The following is an 11,517-nucleotide window of genomic DNA, read 5'->3' as shown; positions in this document are numbered from 1 at the left end:
ACAGTGCAACCATCTACGCTTCAACCATGGTTTGTGAGACTAACACGGCCATCTGGGTATGGACAGTTCAACATTTGTTAACAAACAAGACAGCTTAAGCAAAAGAGGCTGTCAAATAGTGTCATATATTAATAGCATAATAAATGGATTAAGAGAAAAAGGAATCCCCACCAGGGAGTTTTTGAAGTGCTTTTGCAAAGGCTTCTTCCAGTGCTTCAACGACGATCTCAGCTACGAACTGAAAACCATCGGTGTGCTGCTAATGACATTACCTTCAAGCACTTTCGCCCCCTGAAGAGGTTCCTCATTGAATCTCCTACCATCATCGAGCTCCTAGAAGCTGCCTCTCTTTGTGGTATTTCGTCAAACACCACTCCTGCACATCAAACTTCACAGTGGCAACAAAAAGAGAAGAGAACCAAAAACCAAGATTGTTATCAGAAGAAAATGTGCCGAAGGGTGATGAGAGTCCGAGAGAGTGAGATCTGAGGCTGGACTGCTTCGGGAATGCCTTCTCTGTCTAAAAAAGTAAACGTGCGCACATCTCATATGTTTTGCCACGGCTGAGAGCTCTTAGTAAGAGTCATGGGAGACGAGAGGCAATGCAGGTGGTTGTGCTCCTTTGGATGATGTGGCTGTTGGTGTGGTGAGCAGCTATGTGGGTGAGAGCTACCGTAGATGGATGGCGTTCGTAGGGTGTTGCAGCTGGGTTTGGAGCAGGAGCAAGTGGTGGTGGTTGAGGGTGGCTGAGAGGCTACCAATGCTGCGGGTTGCTGTGTTGATGGTGGTCACGGGTGATGATGGAGTCAGGGAGCTGCGACACTGGTACGTGCATGTTTTGGCTTGAAGCCAGTGAGGAAGATGGTGTAGTCTCTATCTATGGATGAGTGGTAAAGAGAGATGGGGGAGTGCCCTGTGGCTGCTCTGGCGGCTTATGAACGGAGAGGTCAGAGCCGGACGTGTTGCTAGCTGGTGCTGCACCGTTAGAGTACTCACGACTATTTGAGGATGAGGAAGGAAAGGGTAGCTACGGGAGAGATGGTTGGTGATGGTGGATGGTTGTGCCAGAAGGTGGCAGAGGTGCGTGGGTTGCTTGGTGGTGGATCCGGAGTAGGACAGCCAGCTGCGGTGAGAGAGACAAGCCAAAGAAGGGCAGAGAGTGGAGGTCGGCGATGATGGGGCTAGTACGTGAGGTGGGTTGCTGTGATGGTGGTGATGGATCTGTGAGGGAGAACCGAGAGGGGGAGGAGAGGATGGAGAGAAGGGAAATGGAGCAGCTGAGGGGGTCGATAGTTAGGCGAGGAGGTGGGATCAGTTTGTGCAGGTGTAAGGATGATGGGTGAGAGTCTGGGAGCTGTGAGGGAGATGGGGATGGTGACAGGAGTGTGGCTGGGAGGATCTGGGGTAGGACGGAGAGAAGGGTGATGGAGGTCTCGGTGAGGGTGGAGAATAGTGAGAGAGGAAAAAAATGGAGAAGTTAATCTGCCTCCCAACGGCGCCCCTGTAGCCCTCCTGTAGTGAGCCTTTGTGGGCTACTTAACCAAAAATATTTAAAACCCTAAACCTACTCCTTTTCACTTATTTCCATTTTTATTATTTTTTTATTTTTTATTGCCCCATTTTATTTTCTGAAAACGAGAAAACCCAATTTAATAACATTTGATTCCCAAAAATTAGGACCCGAACTTGACTACTTAAAAATACAGGACTCAATTTAAAATACACTAGGACTTAAATAAAAGTACTAGGACTTAACTAAAAATATTGGGACTCGATTTAAAACACCATAACTCAATAAATGCAAAATGGGACTCGGTAAACATACCTGGACTCAACTGAAGCTCTGAGACTCCTGGAAGACAAAACGGGACTCGATAAACATACCGGGACTCAATGAAAATGAACTGAAACTCGGTACAGTTACCGGGACTCGGTAAAGACAAAACGAGACTCATTGAAGACAAAACGGGACTAGTAAACATATCGAGACTCAATTGAAACTTTGAGACTCATGGAATACAAAACGGGAGGTAGACACACTGAGACTCAAATAACAAGATCAAGACTTGACTAAAAATATCGGGACTTAATTTAAGACACCAGGTCTCAATTAAAGACACTGGGACTCAATTGAAATTTCGAGACTCATGGAAGACAAAACCAGGCTCGACAAACATATTGAGACTCAACTGAAATTTCAAGACTCGTGGAAGACAAACCGAGACTTAACAAAACACAAGGACTCATTGAAAACAAATCAAGACTCAAGTGGGTCTATTAGAAGTGTCCTCCAATTTCTGAGGCATGAAGTCAACTTTATGTGTTGGGTCTTCTCGGGGTAGCCTGGTTAAAATTGGGGTGTTGATAGCTGCCCCTCTTTGTAGGCTTTGTTGCTTCAAAGTAACAATAGGAACTCTCCTACGTTATTTGTAGTAACAAGCCTACAAAGATAAAAGACACCTATTATAACCAGATCACACTACTATTTAGTGCCTATGGGTTAACCAAGTGTCATTTTCGTCAAACAGAGAGGGGGAGATGGTGGGTAGGTTTGGATGAGAGAGTTGCATTTATTATGGAGAAATTAGTTGTTAGCAATTTTTGGGTAGAAGTTAGTGGGGATTAGTAATCTACGTCGGATGTAGGGGTTCATATTAGAGAGATATAGTGTGTTGGATATAGGAATTTGAGTTATGAGGGTGAGGAGACCTCAAAATGTTGAACTCGTGCTTGAGCATCGAGGGGAGATGGCGAGTCTTAGAATATTCAATTTGAACTTGCACATCACAAGAGGGTTACGTGTCTCGGAATATTGAATCTGAGCTTACGCACCTCAGAATGGGATGACATGCCTCGGAATATTCAATTTGGGCTTGTGCATCACAAGAGGGTAACATGTCTTGGAATTTTCAATCCGAGCTTGTGCATCACAAGAAGGTGACGTGTCTCAGAATATTCAATTCGAGCTTACGCGCCTCAGGAGGGGATGTCATTCCTCGAAATATTCAATCCGGGCTTGTACATCACAAGAGGGTGACGTGTCTCGAAATATTCAATCCAGGCTTGCGCACCTTAGGAGGGGATGACGTGCCTCGAAATATTCAATCTGAGCTTGTGCATCAAAAAGGGTAACGTGCCTCAAAATATTCACTCCGGGCTTATGTGCCTCATGAGGGGATGTCATGCCTAAGATAATTCAATCTAGGCTTGTGCATCACAAGAGGGTAACGTGCCTCAGAATATTCAATCTTGGCTTACGCGCCTCAGGAGAGGATTATGTGCCTCGGAATATTCAATCTGTGCTTGTGCATCACAAGAAGGTAATGTGTCTCAGAATATTCAATCCAGGCATGCGCACCTCATGAGGGGATTACTCAGAATATTCAATCCAATCTTGTGCATCACAAAAGGGTAACGTGTCTCAGAATATTCAATCCGGACTTACACATTTCAAGAGAGGATGACGTGCCTCGGAATATTCAATCCAGACTTGTGCATCATAAGAGGATCTTGGGCCAAACAATGAGTGATAAATGATCATTCAGGTGTAGGCTACCCTGAGGTTCTTTTGAAAAATGTCTTTTTAGTTTTGAAACATAGTTGTCCCGTTGGGGATGATCAATCAAGTGCGAAATCCCCAGATTGTTTTGGACCATGTCCTGAAAAGTTGCTCCATTGGGGATGATCAATTGGGTGTGAAATCTCGAGATTCTTTTGGAGAATGTCCTCAAGTGTAGGGCTTAGAGTTACTCCGCTAAAGATGATCAATCGGGAATGAAATCCCGAGATCCCGGACCCCGAAGCGCCTGAAAATGACTTGTGCTGGGTTTGAGAACCCAAATGACGAAGCACATGAAAATGACTTGCACTGAGTTTGAGAACCTTAATGCCGAAGCACATAGTGATGACTTGCACCAGCTTTGAGAATCGGGGTGCTGAAGTTCATAGTGATGATTTGCACTAGGTTTGAGAACCTGAGTGGTGAAGTACATGGAAATGACTTGCACTGAGTTTGAGAACCATAGTGCTGAAGTAAATGAAAATGACTTGCATTGGGTTTGAGAACCCTTGTGTTGAAGCACATAGTGATGACTTGCACCGGGTTTGTGAACCCGGGCATCGACCTACAACTTCAGAGTAAATGATTTCATTTGTTTCTAGGGCCAATTGCCCTCATTTCAAAGGATGTCATTCTGTGTCTAGGGTCAACCGCCCCAGTTTCCAAACAAGGATTGCTCGCACCAATATTAAAAAGGATGTACAAAATCCTACCTAGCCAGACAAGCATTATTAAATGATGCATGCATGTAGCTATATGTATGTTTGTTGGGATGCATGGACGCATGTTGCATGATAATTATGCATATTACATGATGTGCAATGCATGATTTTTTGTGAACCGAATGCTGAAGCATAGAGGAATGACTTACACAAGGTTTGAGCACCCTAATGCCGAAGTTCATGGTGATGACTTGCACCGAGTTTGAGAACCTCGGTGCCGAACTACATGATGATGACTTGCACCAGGTTTGAGAGCCTGGGTGCCGAAGTACATGGTGATGACTTGCACTAGGTTTGAGAACCTGGGTGCTGAAGTACATGATGATGACTTGCACCGGGTTTAAGAGCCTAGGTGTTGAAGTACATGGTGATGACTTGCACCAGGTTTAAGAACCCTAGTGCCGAAGCACATGAAAATGTCTTGTACTGGGTTTGAGAACCCTAGTGCCGAAGTTCACGGTGATGACTTGCACTGGGTTTGAGAACCTGGGTGCCGAAGTACATAATGATGACCTGCACCAAGATTAAGAACCTGGGTGCCAAAGTACATTGTGATGACTTGGACCAAGTTTGAGAACTTGGGTGCCCGAAGTACATAATGATGACTTGCACTGGGTTTAAGAACCTGAGTGTCGAAGTACATGAAGATGACTTGCACTGGGTTTGAGAACCTGGGTGCTGAAGTACATTGTGATGACTTGCACCAGGTTTGAGAACTTGGGTGATGAAGTCCATAATGATGACTTGCACCGGGTTTGAGAACCTGGGTGCTGAAGTTCATAGTGATAACTTGCACCGGGTTTGAGAACCCAGGTGCCGAAGTACATATCGGAATAAACTATTCCCTTTGTTCTTAGGGCCAACTACTCCATTTTCAAAGTATGTCAATTTGTGCTTGGGGTGAGCAGCCCCAGTTTCCAGTTAACTCTTTGTGTGCTTGGGTTCAGCTTTCCCAGTTTCCAGAGATTGCTCAGTCAAGTATGCCAGATGACCGTTCAAAAAATCATTCAAGCAGACACGTATGAATGGTGCTCCATTGTATGCATGTTGCTAATGACAATACCTAAATATGGAGATGAGTGTGCGTGTTAATGCAATATGTATGCATTTTCTTTCCTATGCAATGCATGAAATGCATGATAATGTATAAGATTTCTTTTTTCAATGCTCCTATAATCATGAACCCAATCTCTGATCTTGGTCATATCTTTGAATTCCAATCCGAGGTGAATGTCTCTAAAATGGTTCCCTTGAAGCTCAACATGAAACCTGCCACAATTAAATTGGTATGTGCCTGTTCTTGGCCATGTTTTCAAATTTTACTTAGTCATCAAGTTACCCGACCTTACTCCAATGAGACTGAACACGAAATCTACCCGAGTTACATGCATTTATAACTAATCCTGGCCATATTTTCAAATTTCACTTGAGTAAGAAAATTTCTGAATTGGCTCTCCTAAAAACTGTCATGAAACTGGCCCCAGTTGATGCATTTTGTGATGGGTTCTGTTCATCTTGCATTTTATAAACAAGGGCTTTCTTTGGATTGCGTCATTAATGTTTTAAAATTGGTTTGAAATTTAAATGAGTAAACATGCAATCAGATAACTCAATCTCATTAAGGATATGAATGGAATGCTCAAGCTTGCCCTTCTATACTTGCTTAACAGGAAACAATTTTACCAATATTTTGTAGCTTTGCTATAGGCTTAGGGAATCACACCAATGAGAAAATCCCCCATTTTTCTTCTTTTTCTTTTTTCATTGACCCCCTAACCAGAGATCCTTTCTTGCTCATGTCAACTTTATGTCTAGTGTCTTATTGGGTAATCTAATCAATACTCCAACCTCAAGGTGGACTTTAAGACACGGGACGAAATGTAGGCTAAGGATTTAGGTCTTAACAAGAATAGGGAGACCAAGGCTCGAGTACCCATCCCACAACAAAAAAATTATGCCCTAGTTTGGGATGCCATGCATATTCGCAAAGTGTTGACTAAACTTGTTACTTAAACAAGCTGCCTACGTACCTTTTCAGGATTGGGTCATTACGTAGTTCAAACTCAACATTGAGTCTGACAATTCATTTAAGACAACAATGTATGCCAATCTGGTCAGGACTTTCATTTGGACCATGATGTAGGCTTAGGGTATTAGTTAGATAAGAAAAGGGTACAATACGGCTCAAACTTTGCTAATCTTAAAAAGGGTAATCCTTGGTCGAAGATCACATCTTAAGCACGTCCCTTTTCATTTTCTTTCTTTTTCACCTTTTTATGAATTTTCTTATTTTTTGCTTTCCCTTTATCGAGGATTTTTAACATACTATTCATTGGGAGCTCACGGCTTGCTATCCTTTTGGTAGTGACCATCACCTCAAATGACTTGTCAAACCCTAAGAGACCCAAACCCAGGTTAAATTTATGGTAAGCTGACTTTTGAGAAAAAGTTGGTTTAACATTTAGGTTCAACTTGGTTGACAAATGGTAAATCATTGTTTGATTTTTTATGGAAAAATTGGTCAACCAAAGATGGCCTCCCCTCATTTGATCAGAACATAATCATTATACTCCCAAGACACCGATCATGATTTAGAAGATAAAGAGGGAGACTTTGTTCCTTGATTTCATAGAGCAAATGAAAAGCTTGATAAGCTGTTTTTGTCAACCTTTCCTAAAAGGGCTTCTGGACCATATCTTGTTGTGGGGTTCTTAGTAAACCTCAACTCAGAGACTTTTTCTTCATTTTTCTTTCTCTCTTTTTCTTTTTTTCTTCTTTTTTTCTTGCTTTTTTTTTTGTTTTTTTTTTTTTGTTTTTGAGTAGATTCACAAAATAAGCTAATCACGGGCCCCAAGCCCCTTGTTCTGGTAAAATCATTTCCTGTGTCAAAGCACAAAATGCAAGTTGAAATGGATAAAATTTGGCAAAAGGTGATGCGATGAGACTGAAATGCATTTCATTTAATTCAAATTCAAAATGTTTAAAACAAAAAAGTCTTATATAAGCATCCCTTTGAACACATGATTCATTTTTCAACATCATTTTTAATCTGTCTTTTGACCGATGGCCTTAACTGTGCCCCACATTATGATTAGGCAGTAGATTCCCCTATATACCAAGCTTCTTGTTGTCAAATACCAACCATACAACATCTCTCATTGATTGTAATTTGCGCTTAAATGCCCAACAACGGTCAATGGTATGGCCAGTGGAGTTGGAGTGATATGCACATCGAGCCTCTGGGTTGCACCAATGTGGAATAAGGGTTGGAATAGAATCCTCAAGGATGGTTGAGATCATCCCTCTTTCAAGAAACTGCATGAATAACTTAGCATATAGCATCGGGATGGGATCAGTTTTCCAAAAATTTCTCTAGACGCCTCTATCCTACGCCCAAACATTTGGCTAGGCGAGCATAGGCCTGGTCTGGGGCCTTGTGCCTGTGGGTCTGAAAACAAAATTTTTCCTAGGCCTCTGGTTTCGACCTTTCTGATAATGATGCTCTTGAACCATCTAAACTTCTTCATTTCTCCTCTTACCAGTCCATTTCTGGCTTGGACCAGTCTCAGCATTACCATCCTTGACCCAGCCTAACCTTGATGTCAGCTTCAATCCTTCCTCTGGGTGCCATAATGTCCTTGAAATCATGGGGAGTTGCTCCCAGGAGATGCCTATGGTATGGGTGTTTTAGGTTACTCACGAACAACGTGATAGCTTCCCGGTCACCTACTGGGGGGTCCACTTGGATTGCCACATCTCTCCACCTATGGGCATATTCTCTAAAGGTTTCTATAGGCCTTTTTTCCATCCCTAGTAGGGTCATTTGGTCTAGAGCCATTTCAGTTAGGTGGCGATATTGGACCATGAAAGCGTTGGCCAAGTCTTTCCATGACCGGACCTGGGTCCTGTCTTGCTGTGTGTACCAACGGATGGCTGACCCGGTCAAACTGTTCTGAAAGCAATGCATCATCAGTCTTTCGTCATCTGAGTATGCTGCCATCACCTAACAATACAACTAGAGATGTGCTCATGGATTCCGAGTCCCATCGAACTTCTCAAAGTCTAGGATCTTGAATTTTGGTGGTAGGACCACCTTCGGTACTAGGCAGTGGTTCGCTGGATCAACAAAATCGAACACATTAGTTCCTTCAATGGCTCTTAACCGCTCCTCAAGCATATCACAACGACGCTCGATTTCAAGTTTGTTCACTCCCGCATCTGTTATCATCATCGGAGATATTCTCATTGCTAGAACTCCCGGTACTGGTGCGATTGGGATGAAGGGAGAAACATTCGGAAAAGAGCCTTCTATGATGACAAGCGATTGAGTCGAGGTTTGGTCGTACATCGAGGTAAAACCTAGAGCGTGGGTGGGGTCTGAATCATCTTGTATTTGTACTGCCTCACTTTTTCCCATTAAGAGCTCCAAGATCTTAGTCATATTGTCTCTTATTTGTTCTTGCCCTTGTTCCAGGCCCGTAATTCGGATTTCCACTTGTTCAACCATAATCCTTGCCTTAGTTCTGGTATTGTAAGGGTGTGAAGAGATGGGCTAAATGTTGGAATTCTGGGCTTTTGTTCGACCTTATTTTATAGGAAATCAAAACGGGATTACTATCCCATTGGAGATGAAATCATATGCATGGATACATGCAACCTAAATAATCATTCAGCCAGAGTTCCAAGAAAAAACCCCATTCATTGATGATCTCGGGAATAATCCATTTTCCCTTTGGCAGGGTACTTCGGGAAATAAAAGTTGACTTTCCAAAAAAGAATTGGGATTTTTTTGAAATATTAGCGAAGTGATACGAATGCGTAAGATGGATGCAGGATGTACACAACACAAAACATTTTTCAAACATATGTACAACATACAAGGATTACAGCTTGTGGAGAACGACGTGGCTCCTATCCCAACCCCAACATAGGTATATACACAGGATTCTCAGAGGCTCTATCCTAAGCGAGGGATTTTGGACAACCACGTGTGTGTAGGCTCTAATCCCTATTAACAACAGGTCCCCAGCATGAAACTCCATCCTCCCTCACACAGGTCCGGACAAAACTCGCACTGAGCAGAGTGGTTCACCCGCCCCCAAGGACCATGTCCCATGAGGGCTAATGGTACTGTGCTCCTTTCCATTCCTAAAGGGCAAAGCCCAGGTAGAAGGCTAGTGAAAGTGTGTGAATTTACAAGTTAAGCCTAATCCCACTATCTCCACATTTTTTCACATGCTTATTTGAACACAGAATTCACAGTTAAACACATGCTCAACAAAACAGCAAAAGAAGCAAAGCATCATGCTTATTCAAGATATTCACAACTAAACACATGCTTAGCTAAAACCATAAAAACTAATCACATGCTTATTCAAGTACCAAAAAAATCAAAGCATTTACAATTAATCTGATTCACACAATTATTTAGATATATGCAACCAAGTCATTAAAAAAATGAAAAGGAGTATTCTCAAAGGCCTATCAAATTTGAATTTCAATATAGTCTTCAATTAATTACTGGTTCGACTCTCAAGTGTCCCCAGCGGAGTCGCCAAGATGTCATGACGTCCCGAACCCGCCAAGAGAACCAACCCTGGCAAAAATGGGTGCAGTTGCGAACTGGAAAAAATAGATGTGTGATTTTGAAAATGTGATTTTTTGTGGAAAAACAATGTGTGATGGAGTCGCCACTAACCTTTTGAAGTATGGTTAGAACACTAGATTACTACCCCGTTAGGGGTAGAATCGGTCTGCGTCATCAGATTCGTGCTCGGGAGTACGGTTACACAAGGGGAAGGTGTTAGCACCCCCTACGTGTTCATTCTTATGAACGGTACCAAATTAATTAAAAATTATCCCAAAATAAATCTAATAAGCCTTTCAAAACTACTCCCTTTCAAAAATTGAAAGAAGGAAAATACTATATAGGTATTCCCTCACAATCGGGGCAATCCAATACTCGGAAGAGTCCATGCCCTTTGTTGCAATCATCGGGATGGAAAATTAAGAAAATAAGGTACAAAATATGCTCCCGGAGGTTTCAAAATCTATAGGATTTTTATAAGAAGGAAAATAGTATTCCAGGAGGTTTTGGACTTTGTTCGGGATGGAAATGATTTTCTGGGCCTAAAAATATCTTTGTGATTTTTCTAAGTGTGAAAACATTTTTTGTGACTTTTTGTGATTTTTCAATATTTTTCCTGAACCTCAAAATAACACAAATAAAATCAATGGAAATTGAAGTATGAATTTTTTTTTTTGAGAATTTTGTGATTTTTTTTTTTTGTGAATTTTCTGAATATCTAATTAATAAATACATAAAATGGAGAAAACCGGCGTGAACCAGTTCGGAGGGAGGAGCCGGTTGAGCACTGACCGGTCCACGAGGAAAACCAATTTAAGGTCTTGGTCGAGACCATTAGTCAACATGCGTTGCCTTACACGTAGGGTGTTTGTTTAAGTGTATGTTAGAGTGCATGAATGATGCATGATGCACGTGTGAGCATGAATGCATGACCATGCATATACATGGATGAGCACGTGCATGAATGTGTGTGCATGCATGAATGAGCACGTGCATGAATGTGCGTGCATGGACGAATGAGCACACATATGAATGTGCGTGCATGCATGAATGAGCACGCGAATGAATGTTCGTGCATGCATGAATGTCACGTGCATGAATGTGCGTGCGTGCATGAATGAGCAGGTGCATGAATGTGCATGCATGATTGGGTACGTGCATGAATTTTTGTGCAAATGAGTATATGCATGCATCTACATGCACGAATGAACAATGAAACAAATGCATGAATATGCGTATGCATGTGAGGCACGAGTGAGAATGCATGTGCGTGGTGTGTGATCGGGTATGCATATGCATGCGCGCATGCATGACTAAGAAAGAGCACGCATGCGCGGTGTGTGCAAGTGCACGCATGATTACGCATGCATGTGCGTGCATGCATGAATGAGGAATGACCCAAATGATGATTTTATGGGTGGTATCGGAATGCCTAAGTGTACGTGTGCATGGATGGGAATGAGCATACATGCGTGGTGTGTAATTGCATGTGTGCATTTGTATGTGAATGTATGTGTAACATGTGTGTGCACAAACGTGTGTAAACAACATGTGTAAAGTGTGCGTAAATGTGTGTGAATAGTGTGTGTAAATGTGTTTGAATAGTGTGTGTAAGGGTGTGTAAAGTGAGTGTGTCTTCACATAGTCCA

Source organism: Malania oleifera, chromosome 1 (assembly GCF_029873635.1).
Source record: "Malania oleifera isolate guangnan ecotype guangnan chromosome 1, ASM2987363v1, whole genome shotgun sequence".
Lineage (NCBI taxonomy): Eukaryota > Viridiplantae > Streptophyta > Magnoliopsida > Santalales > Ximeniaceae > Malania > Malania oleifera.
Note: the sequence above shows the minus strand (reverse complement) of the source record.